This window comes from Phyllostomus discolor, chromosome 1 (assembly GCF_004126475.2).
Source record: "Phyllostomus discolor isolate MPI-MPIP mPhyDis1 chromosome 1, mPhyDis1.pri.v3, whole genome shotgun sequence".
NCBI classification, from domain to species: Eukaryota; Metazoa; Chordata; class Mammalia; order Chiroptera; family Phyllostomidae; genus Phyllostomus; species Phyllostomus discolor.
The window spans coordinates 158,790,059-158,810,492 of record NC_040903.2 but is presented as its reverse complement, the minus strand read 5'-3'; the positions used below and the strand labels follow the sequence as shown (position 1 = coordinate 158,810,492).

The window sequence follows — 20,434 nt, the reverse complement described above, 5'->3', positions numbered from 1 at the left end:
TTCATAATGCAGGATTTCTAGCCAATAACCATGTAGTTAACACCACCTTATTAAAAAGGAAAATGCCAGCAACATCTTTAATTGCCTTGTCATACCAACAGCAAAGTGCACAGAGTGAAGAGAACATGAGAGTCTTTTCATTTTATAAATGTTTGGAAATACATACAACGTTGATATAGTTTCAGCGGGCTCCAGACACCCACGGCCACTTCATGTAAGCCACTGGCAATTTCTAGAGCACTTTGAGAGACCCGATAATGGTCCTGTGAAATTAATCCTAATGAGGGCAGTAAACATGTCTCACGTAAGAGCTGTGTCAGTTACAGCACTCCCCGACTCTGAGGCATTCACAGGAGACAGATGAACAGTTTCCTTATTCCCCTTCCTCCTCGTCCTCCTCCCCTTTCTCCACCTCCTCCTATTCTTTCTTGTCATCTTTGTCTTTCTTTTCCACTTTTTCCTGGCAACTTTAGTGGGACCCTTTGTGCCATCAAACTTTCTTTGGCTTATAGTTGGTGACATCCTTCTCAGGCTTCTCCTTCAGCTTCAGCTTGGCAACCTTGTTGTAAGGCTGCTTTTCCCTGTCACTTGCTGTTCCCCATCTTTCCTCGCTACTTTGCCCCATTTCCAATGTAGATGCCAGGATTTGTGGATTGGATCTTGAGTGGCATTCTGAACAGAACAGGAAGAACCCAGACATGGTCTTTGGGGGAGCATTAGGGTCCTTCTTTCCTTCCTTAGTTGGTCCATAATCCTTCACTTTCTGCTCATGGCTTTTTTTACTTGCCTTTGCCATGTCATCAAATTAGACTTCTTTTTCCAAGACATTGTCTTCCACCTCTTAGAGCACTTCTTGGAAAATTCTGCAAAATTGACAGGAATATCTGGCGTTTTCTTATTATGTTCTGCTCAGTATGTCTGCACCAAGAAGGCATAAGTAGACATCTTGCCCTTTAGTTTATTGGGATCATCTACAGCTATCCTGACAGTATTGTTTGCTAGTTTCTGTGTCTAGTTCTTTATGCCAGAAATAATGGAGGTTTCTAGGGAAGTTTTAGGTGCCCCATGTGTGCTGACTGCATGCTGCCCTTGAGCTAAAAGAAGTAAAACATGGGAAACTCTTGCCGTCTTATTTCCTTCATCAAAATGTTAACATCCCTTCAGAATATGCCTAAATTTTGTTCATCCCTCCAAGTTTTATATTTTCCAGAGTTTATAGTTTTTATCTCTGGTAAGACCTTTTAATATTCTATATGATAAAGTTAGATTCAGAGTGGTAGTGTAACTTGTCTAAGGCCATAGAGCTGGTTTTAATTATCTAGCCTTAACCACACAAACACAGTCATGCAGCTATGATCTTTCTTGAGTCTAATCTGGAACTTCCTTTATCCTAGATTGCTGTTACCTCAGTCAGTGCAGCCTCCTATAAATGGCCCCTCTCAGTTTAAGCCTACAGAAGAATAAAATATAAAGATGCCCAAATGGGTCCAGCTGCATTAAAGATACTTCCCTGCATTATGGAAGCTTAATTCAAAGTTTGTTGAGTTACTACCATAGTAGTTCCCAGACATCCAGCCAACAATTAATGCTCACCTAGGATGAAGAGATAGAGATAGTGACAGTAGATGATAAACCCAAAGAATAAACAAGAAAAAAAAATTATGTCCTCCTCCTGGCTTAAAAATACACACACACACACACACTACACACACACACACACACACACACACTGACCTAAGAAATCCAGAAGTCTAGGAATCACTGCATATTATCATAATGAATAATTTTACAGGCTTAATTTTTCTTTACAAATTGAAATGTTATATTAAATCATCTCTCTAGGTTCTTGTAGCCCAATTATTTTTTCCTATTATTTCCACAAAGAGAGTTATTTCCATTTAGATTGTCAATTTTCATTCAGATTACATGTCTGAAAACAAGGAAAAAGAGACAGCAAAAATGAAAGTTGGTGAATTTATTGAAAGGTATACTGAACTTTTAGAATAATCAAAAAATAACCTACTCCTTGAATTTCTTGTTTTCAAAACACTATGGGGCTGCAAGTGCAGATACACTTGTAATTCCCTTTAACCTTTGGTTCACTGGGAAAGAAAAAAGCTTCCCTGATTCTGGCATTAGCTGTTTCCATTCATGGGGAGTTAAGCATCTCTAGTATTGTACTTTTCATAGGGAGAGCTCCTTGATTCTTCCTTTCTGTCTGGTTTTGTCCATTCTCTGAGCATCTGGTCATCAAGTACATGTTCGTTATTGGATTGAAATAACCAAGAGCTATAATGATGAAAGAATAATACATATCCCAAGCCCTGGGGTTATGCTAATCACTCTATCATTTATAGCCATGTACTTAGAGGGATGAAGTGCAATGGCCCTAGAAGTTGTAGACAATGGTATCTCTATGAAAGTCAAATTATAAGGTTAGCATTTGGTGGATGAGTCAGGCTATTCTCAGGAAGAGCAAAGCTAAAGTATATTCTTCAAAAGATGTAATTTTGTAAAACAAATCTAGCATTGTATAAAACTATCTGTTGAAAGCATATTCTGTGCTGGGAATTTTAGATAAATTTTTCTTAAAACAACTGTATGAATTAGAAGGTGCTGTCATCTCCATTTTGCAGATGAAAAAACTTAAGCTCAGGGAAGATTTGTAATCTGTCCAAAATCATTTGCCTAGCCAGCATCAAAGCCAGGAATCAAATCTCACTTTGTCTACTTCTAAACCCATAAACCCCCCTTTTTTTCACTTGCTTGTAGGCCTTAGAAATCTATAACCAAAAATGCGCCAAAAAGGAAAGTAACAACAGAGAGTGGTTTCTGTAAATCCAAAACAAAGAAGATGGACCAATGAGAGTTTGTCAGGTTTTTAACGACCTCACTATTACTCATTTTATTCAATTTTTTTGCATCATTATTTGCAGTTCAAGTCGGAGCCTCCAACTGGATGCCAAGTTTTCTTCCACATCATGTGCAAAACTCATGAAACAATGTGTCCTTGGTGTTCTTGCTTTGTAAGTGTTGGTCTTCATCCAATACCTCTTTTGAGCCTTGGAGTCTATTTCCCAGGATGTTCTTATCTCAGCTATGACATCTTTTTCCATCGCTCCTTTGGAGCTGATGCCAGATTCTGCCCCCTTTGTCTTAGCCTGAGCTCTAATTCAGTCACCCTTCTGCTGGTGTGCACTTCCAGCCACCAGAGAAAACAACCTAGCCTGACCCAGGCCTACCCAGACCAGCCTCTGAGGCTACACCACAGTGTCATGTCAATGCCACCAAACTAATCCTCCTAAAACATCAATCTCACGTTGACCTCTACACCTGTCTCCTCATTTGTGAAACAAGATGTTTGAACTAGATAATCTCTAAGATCACTTCTTACGCTACAACTGTACAGATTCCTCTCATGTACAAGTATAAGTGTGACTCTTATTCCACTATTCTCCAGACTAGAGTGAGACACAAAAGGATGTTTCTTTGCATAAAAGTTCTACAGAAATAAAACACTTTTCACTCAAGGTGTCAGTTATTAAAATCAGTTGCAATAGAATTTGAATATAGACTATTTAATCACAGAAGTACTTTTAAGTGACTTTGTCATTCCCACTCCATTTAAGTTATAATTTACGTTCTTTGAACTAAAAAAGAGAAATGGTTTTTCTCTGAAAATGTTCCCTGAGTTTAGTGGACCCGTGGGAATGTAAGATTCCTTGTTAAATGCAAACACTGTTCCTTTACCAGTGTTCAATTTCATTTCCATTTTTAAGGTTGCTATAGTACCAGAATACCCCTGCAATGCTTGTTGTCATTATACAAGTGGCATTTTTTTTCAAGGAGTTGTAGCTTCAGGAGGATAATTTCAGGAGGAGATGTGAATCTTGACATCCAAGTTTTACAGAAGTTGTCCATCCTTTCTTGGGAGTTGGTTTAGTCCACATTACAATCTACCCTCAGCTGAGGATTTGGGCAGTGCTTTGTTGGAAAGGCTTAAACTTCCAGAGTTGATTCAGACATCTCATGTAGCTAATTTGTTATAATTTATTTTATACTAGTATCAGGGTTCTTTGAATTAGATTATTGTATGTGATCAGTGACAGCATAGACCAAATATCGACTAGTCAATCTGATTAAAGCCCTTTGTCTGCATAGTTGACAAATCCATACCTTGTACATACACACATATATAACATTAGCATAAACAATCGTTTCCAATCACCTGGTGTAAGCCATTTCCCAAAGAGATTCACTGATGGTCCCCTCACACAGAATTCACTTAGTGAACTTACTTTTTAAGAATCATCATTTCTATCTTCTGGATTATACATCAAGAATTAAATTTTAGAGAAATGTGACACTGGTGTTCATTTAAGATATAACCTATAAAGTAAAATAAATCATTTTATATATGAAAGCTAGTTTGAAGAACAAAAAAATACTTGAGTCAGGTTTTTCTTTTAAATTGTTCTTTCCTCCTAAAACTACCAGATGCCAGTTTTTATGTTTGCCTGAAGGCAGTGTTCAGTTTTATTTCATTAGATTGTTTACTTTTGTTAAATTACTTTGTTCTTTTCCATTCTATTTCACCCTTGTCACCTCACCTATCAGTGTTCTTTGTTCACTCCTTAGCCCGCTGTAATCCTACATAATTGAGCTAAAATCCCATCTTTTTTCTGAAGCTTCCCTGATCAAAAGGCAAATCCTTTCCATGCACTCTGAATTTCCTCCTTTTTGTGTATTTTTCACTCCCTGGTCATTTGCTACTTTTGTCATGTTTTGGCATTTTCTCTTTCTAATTAGATTATAAACCCCTTCAGGATAGTACCTCCTCATATTCCCCACAGCAGAACTACTATGCTTATGTTTCTAACAAGTATCTAGAGAAATTAATGCATGTGGTAGAGACAGTTAAACTTTGGGGTGACAAGGAAGATTATCCTAAGCTTCCTTAATGCAACCACATCAACCAGCCATATCAGATGCCAGACTCAAGGATCTTAAAAAAATGAAAAGGAGAAGGAACTCCTACCTTTCATGACAGCATAGATGGAACTGCAGAGTATTATGCTAAGTGAAACAAGCCAGGTGGTGAAAGACAAATAGTATGTAACCTCATCTATCACAGGGACCTAATGAACAAAACAAACAAATGAGCAAAATAGAACCAGAGGCATGGAAACATGAAACAGACTGACAGAGACCAGAGGAGGGTGGGAAGGGAGATAAAGGAAGAAAGAAGGGGAAGGGCCTAGTTAAAGAACAACTATAAATGACCCATAGACCTGGACCACAGGGTGGGGACTGACTGTGAGAGCAGGGCTGGGCGGGGCAGGGGAGAGCAATGGGGGAAAATTGGGACAACTATAATAGAACAACAATAAAAATAATGAAAAGGCCTATGCATTAGCCACTGAACAAAGGACAACTCAAGAGACAAATGAATATGTTCCTGTTCTTCAGACAAAAGCTTCTAAGAGCCCCCTTATCTTGCCCAAACCCACTGAGCCTGATTCTCACTAGTCCACTTCCCCCAAGTTGTGATGTCAGAAGCGGGGTCCCACTTCACATTGGTTTATTTAATCTAAGGGGCAGACACATCAAACACAGTCGACTGTGCCAAGAAAGAATTTTGCTACCATTAGGAATTAAAGTATTGCTATGGTCAAGTTTTTCAGAGTAGTATATGCTTATTTTTGTTTATTTTATGCTGGTGTACATTTCTAGATTTATAAACAAATCTAGCTTTCCCCCCCTCATTTTTCAAGATATGGTCATCTCAAATAAGGCTTGGAGAAATTTTCCAAAGACCCTACCTAGGCATTGCACATGTTCAATATTATGTACTTATTGATTGATTTATAGAATCAGTCAAAAAATAGAATGAAAAAATAGAATGAATTCCTAACTTTGAGAAGCTTAGAGTCTAAAAAGGAGAAATAGGAGCAAATAAGTAATAACAATTCACATTGGTAATAACAAGTCTATAAAGAAATAAAACTTACCTCTTTTTTTTTTCTTTAAAGCTTTGCCAAGGAATATTGAAATAAAATCTACACATTTAAAGTGTGCAAACTAATAAGTTTTGACAAATGTGTATTTCCTAGAATATATCACCACAATCAAGATTCCACATTACCAAAACCTTCCTCCTTCCTCTTTGGAATCCCTTGCTCCCACCCTTCCAAACCCCACCTAACCCCCACCAGCAACCAGCCATCATTTTCTACCACTATGGATTATTTTCCTTTTCCTAAAATTTTTATAAATGCACTTAGCAAATATGCATACTCTATTTTTCACTCAGCATAATTATATTGGGATTCATCCATATTTTAACATGTCAGTTCATTTTTTTTATTGACCAGCAACATTTCATTGTATGGATATATATATCAATGTCATCATCTACTTGTTGATGGACAGCTAGGTTATTTTCAGGTTTTGACTATTACCAATAAAGCTATGAACATTTATAAACAAACATTTCTACAAAAATATGCTCTCATTTATCATAGGTAAATGCCTAGAAATTAATGGCCAGGTCATATGATTGACTTTTTAAGGAACCACCAAACTCTTTTCCAAAATCCTTGTACCAGTTTACAGTCCTAGTGTATGAGACTTGTAGTAGTTCTAGTGGATCGATATTTCTAATTTTAGTCATTCCAGTAGCAGTATACTGGTATCTCCTTTTAGTTTTAATTTGCATTTCCCTGGTTGATAATCCTGGTTCACCTTACACATTTCCACCCAAGCCCTAAAATAAGCCATTTCTCCAAAGGATCCCTAGCTCTTTTTGTTGGAAACTGATACCTGAGTGTTTGGTATGCTTGTGCTTCTATTCTCAATAGAAGCAACAAAATAATTGATACTGTTTGCTCTCAATTGACAGAGCAAGGAAACAGTGCATATATGAAACTGTTATACATATATTTACATTATGTGTATTCTATGTAGAAAACTACGTTTAACTACCTCTATTAATATTGAGTTAAACGTGAGTTCATAGAGATGTCTCCAACTGTAATTCATCTCCACATAGATCATTCTAGCCTCCTCCTCTTCCTTACTTGTAAACTCTCTCTCCAACAGTGAGAAACCTGAGCTCCACCATCCACTGTTCATTTACTTAATTGCCAAGTTCCAGTATAAATGTATAGCAGTATCAGAATTATTAACCCATACACTGTGAGAGACAACTTGATAAAACTACAGTGTGTATTCAGTTCCTTTTGCTTTTAATCTTACAGATTCCACTCATTTCAAAGTTACATGGGTCAGGACTTTTTCTCAGTTCTTTTTGCTTTTAATCTTACAGATTCCACTCATTTCAAAGTTACATGGGTCAGCACCTTTTCCCCCCATTCCCTTCAATTAGGTTGTTTCATACATTTGTAATAGATAGATCCTCTTCTCACAGCCTGCAGCCCCTCCTTGGATCCCTCAACCTCCTGAATATCTTTTTTACCTACATACATTAAGATTTTCTTTTTGTGCTGTGAGTTCCATGGATTTTGAAAAATTCCCAATGCTTTGTAACCACCATTACAATATTATATGGAATAATCTTACTGCCCTAAATGTTCCCTGTGTCTCACCTATTCACCCACCTTCCCTTGCCCAACCTCTGCCAGCCACTGATCATTTTACCATATAAGTACTTTGTTGTTGTTGTTTTTTTCAGAATGTTATATAATTGGAATCACACAACATTTAGGCTTTCAGACTGGTTTTTTTTCACTTAGCATTACACATTTAAGGTTTCCCCATGGCTTTATGATTTAGTGGGTCATTTTTAAAAATCAGTAAATAATAATTTATTATATGGATTTACCAGATTGTTTATCCATTTAGCCATTCAAGGACATCTTGATTGCTTCCATTTTTTACCAAATAGTAATAAAGCTACTATAGGCACCTCTATGTGGATCTTTGCATGAACATAAGTATTCAGATCAACTGGATAAATACCCAGCAGTGTTACTGTTGGATCACATAGGAAGAGTATGTTTAGTTTTGTTAGAAATTGTCAAACTGTCCTTCAGAGTAGTGGTAACATTTTGCATCCACACCATCGATGAACGAGAGTCCTATTGCACCACATTCTCATCGACATTTGGTGTCATCTGTTTAGTTTTATTTTTTAAAGGATTTTAGCCATTCTATTAGAAAATGTGTAGTGTTGTCTCATTGTTGTTTTAAATTGCAATTCCCTAATGACAAATGTTGAACATCTTTTCATATACTTACTATCCATGTGCATGCATTTTTTGCTAAAGTGTTCAGACCTCTTATCCATCTTTAAATTTTTTGCTTGCTGTTTTCCTATTGTATTTTAAGAAATTTTGGTATGCTTTGGATACAGGTCCTTTTTCATATACACAAGGTCTATCCAGAAAAAGTTAATCCATTGTTAATGGCTTAACAAAAATGGTTTGAGTGGCATCGATGTAACCTGGCAACCAAGGAGAGTGGACTGGAATGTGTATGTGTGAACAATGATGACTTCACTGTACTAGTCAGTGGGGGTGGTAGATGTCATTGAATGAGAATGTATATTGTGTGGCCCTCGCATTCAAAATGACTGAGTAAGTAGAGCAATGAATCTGTATCAAATTTTGCATTAAGCATGAACAGTCCTCTGCAGAAACTATTCAGATGATTCAGAAGGCTGCAGCTCTGGGCAGCTGGTGATTGGCAGCTTCATTGTGACAACACACCTGCTCATGCATCACATCTTATGCAGAGTTTGTTGGTGAAACATCAAATCACCCAGGTGACTCAGTCCCCTACAGCCCAGATTTGGTGACCTGTGACTTCCAGCTTTTGCCAAAACCAAAATCACCTTTAAAAGGGGAAGAGATTTCAGACCATAGATGAGATTCAGGAAAATACAACAAAGCAGCTGATGGTGTATGGGAGAAATGTGGGAGATCCCAAAGTGCCTACTTTGAAGGGGACAGAGGAATGATTGTCCTACGAACAATGTTTCTTATATCTTGAATCTTTTTTAATAAATGTCTCTATTTTTCATATTGCATGGATGGATACCTCCTGCACAGACCTCATATGGTTTACAAATATTGTCTGCTAGTCTGTGTTTTGACTTTTGATTCCCTTAGCAGTGACTTTTGCAGAGCAAAACTTTTTACACTTTAATATCTAATTTATCTTTTTTCTTACATAAATTATACTTTTGGTGTCACATCTAAAAAACTCACTGCCAAACCCAAGTGCATGCAGGTTGTCTTCTATGATTTGTTCTAGAATATTTATGGTATTCCGTTTTCTGTTTAGATCTATAACACGTGGCGTTACTTTGAAAGGTATTGGTGTCAAGCTAGCCACTTCTTTTTTCTGCATATGAATGTCCAATAGCTCAGCAGTGTTTTTTAAAATCCCCAGAATTTATTTATCTCATATTTTGAAGTTTAGCATTTGTTAAAGAGACTGGATGTGACCTTTACAAGTGTTTCCCCAGCTTTGTTTTCTTCTCTCAAGTGAGATAGTAGGCTTACGGAAAGCTGCAGTTGAACAATATCTATGCCCTCACCTCAGATAAGGCTCTGGTAGTCTTTTTCCTTAGTGAGCAGGAGTTCATAATAAAGAATGCTCTGGTTATATTTCAAGTTTTACTTTTTCCTTTTCCAAAACATGAGTGTTTTTTCAAGGCTCTTTATCCTCAGTACCCGAGAAACTTCAAGTAAAATCCACAAAAGTGTGGCACCTCCCCTCAGACTCCTGCTGCTAGAAGTTTCTCCCTCTCATGCTAGACCATACTTAACCTCAAGCAGTTCATCAAAGTTACTACCTAAGTGTTCCTACCGGTTTATGGATCCAGCAACTTTTGTTCTATTTAATCTGGTCTTAGCTCCGATTCTCTGCATTTGTCTGTCTCTCCAGACTTCAAGGTGGCAGTTTGCCCTGAAACCTCAATTCTGTGACCAGTCTGAGAAGACTCATTGGTTATCAGTTGGCAAAAATGACTCCTCTTTTTATTCCCCCTTCCCAATGCAGCTTCACAGCCAGGTAATGGTACGTGAGAACTGGGCCTGGGCAGGCATTTCACACCCTACTTTCATGTCCATCAGACTCCTATATTATTCTTTGATATGGACCATTCATCTATTTTCAATATTATTTGAATAACTAGCTAAAAACAGTGCCAAGTGAAACCCCTAGTTCTGGCCTACCCCTAATTTTCCTCCTCTTCCAACAAGATGATTGTCCATGAGGCCCTCTCATAGCCAGTCAGAGAAAGACAAACACCATGTGATCTCACTTATATGTGGAATCTAATAACAAATTGAACTAGCAAACAAAATAGAGATAGATTCACAGATAGAGAGCAGAATGGCAGCTATTGGGTGGGGAGATGTGGGGGTGGAGGCACTGAGCAAAAAGGAAAAAGGACTCATGGACATGGTCAACAATGCAGTGACTGCTGGGGGGAAAGAGGCATAAGGGGGTTAAATAATAATGGGAAAAAAAACAATAAAAGAAAAACAACCGAAGAATCTGCCCTGGCTGGTGTGGATGTGTGGATTGAGGGCTGGCCTGCAAACCAGAGTCACCAGTTCAATTCCCAGTCTAGGGCATATGACTGGGTTGTGGGCCAGGTCCCCAGTTAGGGGAGTGTGAGAGGTGACCACAGATTAATGTTTCTCTCTTTCTCTTTCTACCTCCCTTCCCCTCTCTAAAAATAAATAAATAAAATCTTTTAAAAAAGCAAAGACAAAACAAAGAATCCTAGTGCTTTCTCCAGTGACTTACACTTAAAAATGTAAAACCAGTACTGTGCCAGTAGGTCACCCCCTATTCTTGGATAAAAAAGTGATTAATTTAGTTGTTATCACCCTTAAATGAGATGCTTGGGGAACAATAAATTGAAAATAAAGTGCTTTGCAATAGTGTGTAAATAGACATGCTTTACTAGTGTTACATGTGCTTGTTTTGTGAAGTGGTTGTTACTTTTTGTCTTAGTATTCAGGAACATAAAGAGAGGCTGAAACCCAAAGGAAAACAGGGGCAGTTTTTTCCTTTAAGGGTAGTTTGCAAGCAAAATGCACGGATTAATTTTATTCTTGAATTTTATTTCATGTGGTATCATAAAAAATTAACACCCAGATTTACAGAAATGGTGAAAACCAAAGAACTTTATTTTTTTTTTTAATTTTTGGAACAGATAAATAGAGGAGAACATAAAGAAAGAAATCAAGGATGAGCAGGATTCACCCCACAGGAGCCACAAGCCCTCGGAGCAGTCCCCATGCAGGGTGCAGGAGCGTTACTGGGTCTGTATGGTCCATCACTCACCCAAACGAGAATGCTCAGCTCTTTATTTCCTTCATCCATTTGTAAATAGGCACATCCTTTGTGCTAATAAAAAGTAATTACTTATTTTATGGGCTCCAGTTTTCATTTGAGCGTGAACCCTCCTGTCCAAGTCTTACCTATTCTTGACACTTTGATTTCCAAGAAAAAAGCACTCTCTGATGTCAGGACTTAACTCTAAGCTTCCTGAAAACAGCTGTCTTTCCTCACACATATCTGTGTTGCTTGCAGTTCCTACCAAGTGCATTAGGCATGGCTGAATTAACTGGTGACCAAATTATTTTTTGTGTGTCAAGTTTTAAATTATTGAATTTTGGCTTTAAATTTTACTAATTGTTTTGAGTGTGTGTGTGTGTGTTTAAGGTTGTTTGAATGCGTGCCTGCCCTCAAAGATAAATAAGCAGATGAAGAGCTGTCAGATATCTTCCATTAGACCCTCCAGACTCACTTTCCACTCCTCTCCAAGGTGCTCTGAGTCCCAGAGGGCTGCCTGTTTGGATCACGTCATCAGCCTCTTCCTGTGCCCTTCTGACTTTTAATTGGGTTTGGTTAGAGATCATCAGCAGGAGATTGGAGATGAATCCTGGGTGCTCCTATGTGGGCGGCTGAGGAAGAATACAGTGAATGCAAAGGAGGAGAGTTAGGTCCTAATGTGCTTTAGCAATAGAGGAAAACTCCTTACCGGTGTTCTCTAAGATGCCCTACTTAGACACTGAGGGTTGCTGTTGCAGTTCCTCATGAAAATGTTCAAGGTAGCAACAGAGCTTATCTGCCTGAACCCTGAATAAGAGTAGCTCACAGAGAGGTCAGTCAATCAATAGAACAAGCATCAGTCTCCCATCTACTCTGGGTGTACCACCATGAGGGGCTGAGGTGCTAGGATGGAAGCAGATACAGACCACTTCCTCATACCATATTTTGTGGGAGGTTTTAGTGAAACTTATAGAACATTGCCCAACATTATACATGCTATCCAAAGAATTTTGGGAAATTAATCTACATGTTATACTGTGTACTCTGGAGATTTTTTTTCTCTGTTAATCAAATGAAAATTTACTTTTTAAGGTGAGCTTTAGACATCTTATAACAAAAGCACTCATGGAATCCAAAAGAGTGTATATAATATCAAATAATAAAAACACTGAGGTCAAAAAAGGCCTTATAAGCAATTCAGAAAAAATAACACACACAAAATCTAAATTAGATTGAAGGTTTTCTTCTGTATGACAAATCAGAAATGAGAGTGGAGCAGGAGCAATCAGAAACAGAAGTTTGAGGATAATGGTGACAAGGGGAATAGGCGAGGGACTTATGAATTGGCTGAGGGTGCTTTATCCTTGAGACCCATGAGTCCAGCATAAGGCTGGAAAAAATACTGAAAGGATGATTAGTAGCATCCTGCATGCAGTAGGTACCCAATAAATGTTAAAAGTTAAGAATGCTAAATTTGCCTGCATGAAACTCAAGTGTTTGGTGGCTGGCCACCGAATGAGTAGTCCAATGGAAATCTCTGCCGCTGAGTTTGACCCCGTGCCAGTTTTAGGTGAAAATGAGTTATTGTTCACATGAAGATAGACCACAGAACCTAGTGAGTTTCTCAGTATGCATAGAACCTGTCAAATTAGTTCTCATATTGATAACTTATATTTCCCTGATTTCCTGTCTCTGAAGCTTATGTCATGCTGTAGCTAGGGGAAAATGGATGTCTTCCTCTAGGATCTCAGTTTTCGAGGGATTGAGGTCACAGAGAAAAGTAAATAATAGTGTGAAGGGAATAATGTGTAAGACAGAAAGCAGGGTGTACTGGGTGGAGAAACCAGTTCATCTCAGTTTAAAGGTTTCTTTAATGTGTTATGCCTCCTGGCAGGCAGTTTTCTGAAAGTGCTTATTTAACTTCCAGGTTAAATATAAAGATTGAACCTGCAGCACCATAATAAACTACTGGTAACGTGGCACAAATGAAATAAGGAGAAATGGCCAGTGATTTGTTTTGTTTGTCTCCTAAAATAAAACCCCAAGGTTGTGTGAGAGGCTAAGGTTGTATGATAGGCTAAGTAATCTGTGGAACAAATACTTTAATTAGCTGACAGCTCGTAGGATGAATTACATTTGATCTCTGTTCAAGATGCTTGTATAATAGGATTTAATTGTTTCATTTTTTACAGTATAATGGATGGATGAAGGAGGATGGTATCTTGAGAATTTCTTCATTTACAGCAGTGATTGCAACATTGTTCTGAAGAGTATAATATGACATGAAGAAGGTGGTAGAGAAAGTATGTAGGAGTCTTCAGTCTCTGGGGAGTCTTTGTACCTTTGCACTGGTAGTAATGCTGACATCTCACCATCACACAACTCTAACTTCTGCCAGCAAGAGTATAACAGCTTCTTAATTGGTCTCTCTGCTTAGGGTTTACTTCCCACGCCCTTCTTCCTTCCCCCATTCTGTATCCAGAGTGTTCCACCAACAGTGATAATCTGACTGGGCTCTTCCCTACTAAAAAACCTATCAGTGCTGCCCTACAAGATAAAGTACAAAATTCTTCATGTGGACTTGAAATGCCCCGGTTGGCTCTCCAGCCTCATCCTCTTCTTCTCTCTGTCTTGAACATGGTGCTTCAGTAGCACCTACAGCCCTGATGAAATCACACCTTTCTCTCTGAATTTCTGCTATGCCATCACATCCCCAAGGAAGGTCTTTTCCTCTCTATTCCCCAAACAATTTCCATATTCATCCTTTAAGAAGGCTTGGTAATTACTTCTTCCAGCCTTCTTACTCTCCTCCTATCCTGATGCGCTGCCCCTCATTGGTGCCTCCTTTTGACCCTGTAGGTGTTCTATCAAAGTATGTCTCCCACTTCACTAGAGGTTCTGTTTATGTCTTCAGGCCACGTTAGATGGTGAGTTCATTGAGAACAGGTCCCATGTTTTATTCACCTCTGTCCCCAGCCTCTAATACAGGGCAGAAAAGGTGCTCATTTAATGCTTGTTCAATGAGTGAATACATGAAAATGTTTTCTTCTCTTGTTTCAAAATAGTATGGTAAAAGTCATGTTTTACCAAATATTCAAGTAAGTCTGGTATAAATAAATCACACATTTACACATGGCTAATACATGTGGAATGAAATGCCACAAAGAATTAGATTGCTGAGAAAGAGATTTGGACACAAATACTATTCAATGTAATTGCTCATATTTAACATTTCACTTAATGGAGTTATTCTCTAAAAATCCCATTTGCCCTATGTACTTTATGGTCTAGGGAACCTGACCACTTATTCACTTACATTCAAAGAGGACAGTGCCTTCTACAAACAAATCTGACTCTAGCTCTGAGCTTCTCAAACAGTTATGCATAGAAATCACTGGTGATCTGTCAAACTGGAGACTCTGATTCAGCAGTTCTGGAATGGTAGTTGAGATTTTGTAAATCTATTAAACTTCCAGATAATGTCGATGTTGCTGGCCCTTGGCCCTCACTTTAAGTGGCAAGGAAAGACAGCATCTCAACATCACCTAGAGTAATATGGTTTGCAGGGAACTGGATGTAAAAGTATTTTACTGCTGTGCACATAACTGTACTGAAAGTTTCTGCTACCTCGTGTTAATATGTAAGTGGATTTCAGCTAATGCTGTTGACCCATAGTTTGATAAGCAAGTATTTTTCATGATTAAACTGAGTTCCAAATATTGTCAGTCTTTCTCATAATACAGAAATTTTTATTTTATTATTTTACTTTTATTGTTTTATATTATTTTGAATTATCTACTTTTTCAATACTAAGCCCCAGTTTCTGACCTGTGAATCATAGAGCAATCCACTCTAGATTTACCAACCATATAGATGAATCAAAACAGCAGTGTTTTGGGAATTACCCTGTTTAAATAAAAACTTGATAGAAAATGGCCAAAACATGATAGTATTCAAGGTCATAAAGAAAAAGGAAATTGAACAAAATTTAAAACAAATGGATTTTAGGAAATCAAAACCAAACCCAGATCAATCAAAAGAAAAAGAAACTATTGCAAAATAAGTCTAAAAGGCAGGTAAAATCCATATGTATAGATGGTTTATGCTTTAAGAGAAAAATATTTAAAATTAATTATGGGAGGAGAAAAGCCAATAAAAAGAATAAGAAACAAATTAAGTTAACCCTCCAATTTCACAGAGTTGAAAACCGAAGAGAATAGCGTAATAAGACAGAAGAAATAACCACAGCGGCTGTCCCTGTGCCAGCACCACCAGGCAGACACCCTTTGGTCTGCCTCATCTCATTCAATTCGCTCAGCAGCAGCACGGGGGAGGCCCTATTATTAAGGCTAGATGACTGGAAGGAAATAAAATTAAAACGCCATTTAACAAGCCCTTAGGAACTAAAAGTTGCAGTAATCTAGTTTTCTTAGTAGTCCTCTCTGATACTCTGTAATGAAAATAAGAATTATTCATTTTATTAACATTTTATTGAGCAATTAACAAGAAAGCACATTTTAAGGATATTACATGTATTATTTAATTTCAATAACAAGCCTATGAGTTAGAAGCTACTGTTATTTTCATTTTACTGAAGAGGGAATTGAGATTTAGTGAGGTTAAATAATTGTCCAAAATCACACAACTAGTAAGAAACAGAACCAAAGCTCAAAGTCTTCTTGACACCAGTTGGTTTGTTTCCAGTTTTGTAATATTCTTCAAAAACTTATCTCTGTGCACATCCTAGTGTACAAAAGTTTCTTCAGGCACACACCTATAGGAGATGTTGATAGACCATAGGAAATACATACATTCAACATTCAACTCTGCTAAGAAATGGCAATCCAACTTTCACAGAAATTACACAATTTACACTCCCTTTCTTCAAAGGTGAACGAGAGTTCTACATTTTTGCCAAAACCTGATACATTCTGACATTCCCATTTCTACTAATTTTGTGTCAATTTTCTTTTCTGTTTAATAATCAGATTGAATATTTTCAAATATTTTTAGACCATTTTCATTTGATCATCTGTGAAGTTCCTGCTCATTGAATTTTTCCTCTGTTTTTCTTTTGGGCTTTCTTTCTTTCTTTCATTCATTCTTTTTCTTCTTTCTCTCTTTCTCCCTTTCTTAATTCAAAGTATTTAAATATACAATAAACTAATTCTTTGCTATTTATATGTATTGCAAATATTTTCTCCAAGTTGTAGCCTATTTTTATTCATTCTCTTTATAGTGTCTGAGTGATGAGAAATTGTTGAATATTTTTCCTTATAGATTGTGCTTTTTGTATCTTTTTAAAGAAATCTTTCTCTACTACAGTGTCTAACATGTATAAGGTTATCTTCTAAAAGTTTCATAGTGCCCTGGTTGTTGTGGCTTAGTTAGTTGGGCATTGACCTGCAAAACAAAAGGTTGCTGATTCAATTCCTGGTCAGGGCACATGCCTGGGTTGAGGGTCTTGTCCCAGTTGGTGAGAAAATGGATGTTTCTCTCCCTCTCCTTCTCCCTGTCTTCCCCTTTCTCTAAATAAATAAGTAAAATCTTTAGAAGTTTCAAAGTTTTTGCCTTTCACATTTAAGCCTTTAATATTTCTGAATTTGGTTTTTAATGTGCATGTGAAATTAGGATCTGTGATAGATACAATCACAGTCCACACTTACTCCTTAATCCAACTCAGGTCACCCAGAGCTTTAATGAAGAAGAGGCCCACTCTTGACTTTCTACCTCAAGCATTCACTCATCAGGATGGGCTTCATTTGACAAGTTCCCTCGAAGCTGGAGTTGCTCTGGCTGCTGGAGCAGGCTTGGCCCACATATGGGGCTGGCTGAAAAAGACAAGGCTCAGTGTTCCAGGAATGGTCTTCAATCAATACAGAAAAAAATGAGCAGAGAAATTTCTTCCTCACCCCTAAATGGGACAATTGCTAATTATGTTTAACAGTCTTTCGGGAAATTCACAGTAGACTTGAACTCTAGTCGCCACAGTAATAACCACTTATTAACATACACTTTATTGGCTTTTTTCCCTTTCCTGTTTCACTTCCCCACTCACTGACTTGCTTCCTGAGATCACCTCCCAGATAAATAACATTTCCCAAATTATTGGTTCAGGTTTGGTTTTGGCTTTAGCTCAAACTGTCCTAGAATCCAGATTCTCAGGGTGAGATTCTACAACTAGATCACTTTACATCAGATGACAAAGGATCTCCATTACTGGTAATCAGTAGGGTGGTGATCACACTGGAATGCGGCAGCATCATCACATTTACTTAGACTCTCACTATGGTTTATTGGGAAGAAGCATAGGTGACAGAGGAAACACTGGCTCTCCTACAGTTCCAACATTTGAAATGTATAAGAACAGTGGTAATCAGGATGGTAAAGTTGGCTGGGTTTTGTTAACTATCTTGGAACCCCCCCAAAAAAAAAGACAGTTTCATGTCACTCAAATATTAACTTAGGAAGTATTGTGAGAGGCAGAAGGCCTCCATTGGATACTTAAAGAGACCCTTATCTCCCACAGCCAGAGGGCAAAATGTACTACTGAAAATCAAGATTAATATTTGATTGTGAAGATGGCAAGAGCTCAGAAGGAGGTGAATTAATAGTGATGGCAAGTCTCCTATGCTAAAATATATATGTTAAAGAAGAAGAATGGGACCATGAAGTCTGGGACAGAAATATTTGAAAACCTTGAGCTCCTGGATGGCTCTGAACCCTATCGGTCAGCAAAAAAAGCTCTCACCTCCTTCTAGAGTAGATCAGAATTATGGTCTTCCCTTGCTATATTGCGGTTCATTTATTGTGGCTTCACTGTATCACGGGTTTTTTAAACAAATATATCTAATTCTGTATTGTGGAGTTTTTGCTATATTGTGAAATTTTGCGGTATATATGTATTTATATAATATTTATAACTTTAATTATTTTTGCCTAAAAATTTAAAACAATATAAAAAATGTTAATTCAAACATATTAAAAGAAAATTAAACTGAAATAAAATACAGTATGTATTTCATCAGTGACTGAATACTGTACTATACACAATGGAAATGCAGTACACCACTACCTCTTGCGCAAGTTTGCCAACGTGAGCTTGTACACGGCACACTCTTGGCTGATGGAATGGAAGGCGACAAACCACAGCACTGTGTTCTGTATCCTGGGCACTGATTGGCTCAGTAACCGTAGCATCAGTCTGTTTGCTCTTCCACGCTGTGTCCATACATTCAGCATCTCTCCTTGTGCACTTCACATCAACGTCTGATCACTGCACATAGTGTTGCTCTATGGTATTGTGTTTTTGTGAAATTTTCATAAAACTTTTAATTTATTTCAAGCCCTATGATGCCACCCAAATGTTTTGCACCTTCTAAGGCTTCTGGCAGTGAACCCAAGTGCCAAAGGAATATGCTTACCTTCAAAGAAAAGGTGGAACTTCTCAACATGTTAAAGGAAGGCAAAAGCTACGTTGCTGTAGGCCGCCATTATGGGATCAACAAATCTACTGTTTGCTACATAAAGGGAGATGAGAAGACTATTAGGTCTACAGCAACAATGTCTTTTAACATGACTGCAAAGAGGGTGGTCGCTTCCCGAAATAAGGCCATTATGAGGATGGAGTCTCTCCAATGAAAGCCCTGTGGATAAATGACTGCAGGAAGAAGACTATCTCACTGTATACCAGCACCATTGGACAAAGGCCAAGAAACTTTATGATAGTTTTGCAGAAAGCACGGAAGTTCATGACAGTGACAAGGATGAAGACGAGGATGACAACGCAAAAGCAGGACAACACAGAAACAGGACCGCCAGTGCTTCTCCCACTAGACCAACCCCATTCAGTGCCAGCAAGGGCTGGTTTGACAAATTTCAGAGATGCTTTGGACTCAAGAGCATCTCTCTGCATGGAGAAGCTGCCTCTGTGGATAAAAAGCAGTGCAAGCAACTCCCCATAACTATGTTCATCACTCAGAGAAAGAGATCAGTTGCACCCACACCATTAGCAGAAATAGAAGTTATTGCCCAGGGCAAAGATACTGCACCACCTGATGAAGCACCTGATGAAGTGCTGCCTTCAGAAGAGCTGTTATGCTCTTCTTGGCTGTGCAGTACCTTCATCTCATTGTCATCACCTTCATCACCATCAGTACTGCACAGCTACATAATTCATGATCTTCATCATTCAAGTTATAGTATACTTCACTGGTGAGTACCCATATAGAACTTTATATGTTGTTAAAATTATGTAGGTTTAAGAGTGTAGAAAGTGTTTAAGAGCATAAGAAGTGTTTATAAGAGTGTGGGAAAGGTTAATAAGAGAGTGGGAAAGGTTTATAGGGGTGTGGGAAGGGTTTATAAAGCCTTAAATATATATAAATAATAAAATAAATATAATACCACTACTTCGTGGATTTTCACCTATTGCAGGGTTCTCTGGAATGTAACTTCTGCAATAAGTGAGGGATCACTGTACGTGCTTTAAAAATCCATGAAAAGGTGATGATTCACTAAATTTTCTTCAATACAAAACAATTAAATAAAAATTAATATACAATACAATCAATGCATCACCTCATCAATTGTATGTAGACATTTGGAGCCAGTCTGGATATACTGCCGGAATGGTACCAAGCAGCTTGGGAGTGATGCTTCCACAGCAGCAGCTCTGGAGTGTGGTCTATATACCCCTAGGGAACCTTTCAGGGAGTCCACAAACTCCAATAATAACACTAAGATTGTTTTTGCATATTCTGCTTTATTGAAATTTCCACTGATAGTGCCAAAGCAATGGTGTATCAAGTTGCTGGTGCCTTAGCAAAAAATTAAGGCCGTGGTGCCAAACTGTACTAATGTTCTCCACTGCCAATTTTTAAAGTCAGCTTTCCTAGAGATGCTCTTGATGAAGCAGTCAGAAATATTATTAATTTAAAAAACCTCATACTTGAGTAAATATCTTAATATTCTATGTGACAAAATAGGAAGTATGTACAAAACTTTTGCGACATACCAAAGTATATTGGTATATAATTGTTCTATCAAGGAAAAGTAATGCTGCAATTATTTCACTTGAAACCTAAATCAACCCCTTACCAGAATCACATTTGCCTTG

The 20,434-nt window shown here is 37.8% G+C and overlaps 1 pseudogene; it reads right to left on the bottom strand.

Moving 5' to 3' along the window:
- Nucleotides 1-300: 300 nt before the first annotated feature.
- Nucleotides 301-3,116, bottom strand: LOC114492219 (annotated as a pseudogene).
- Between the last annotated feature and the right edge of the window lie 17,318 nt (nt 3,117-20,434).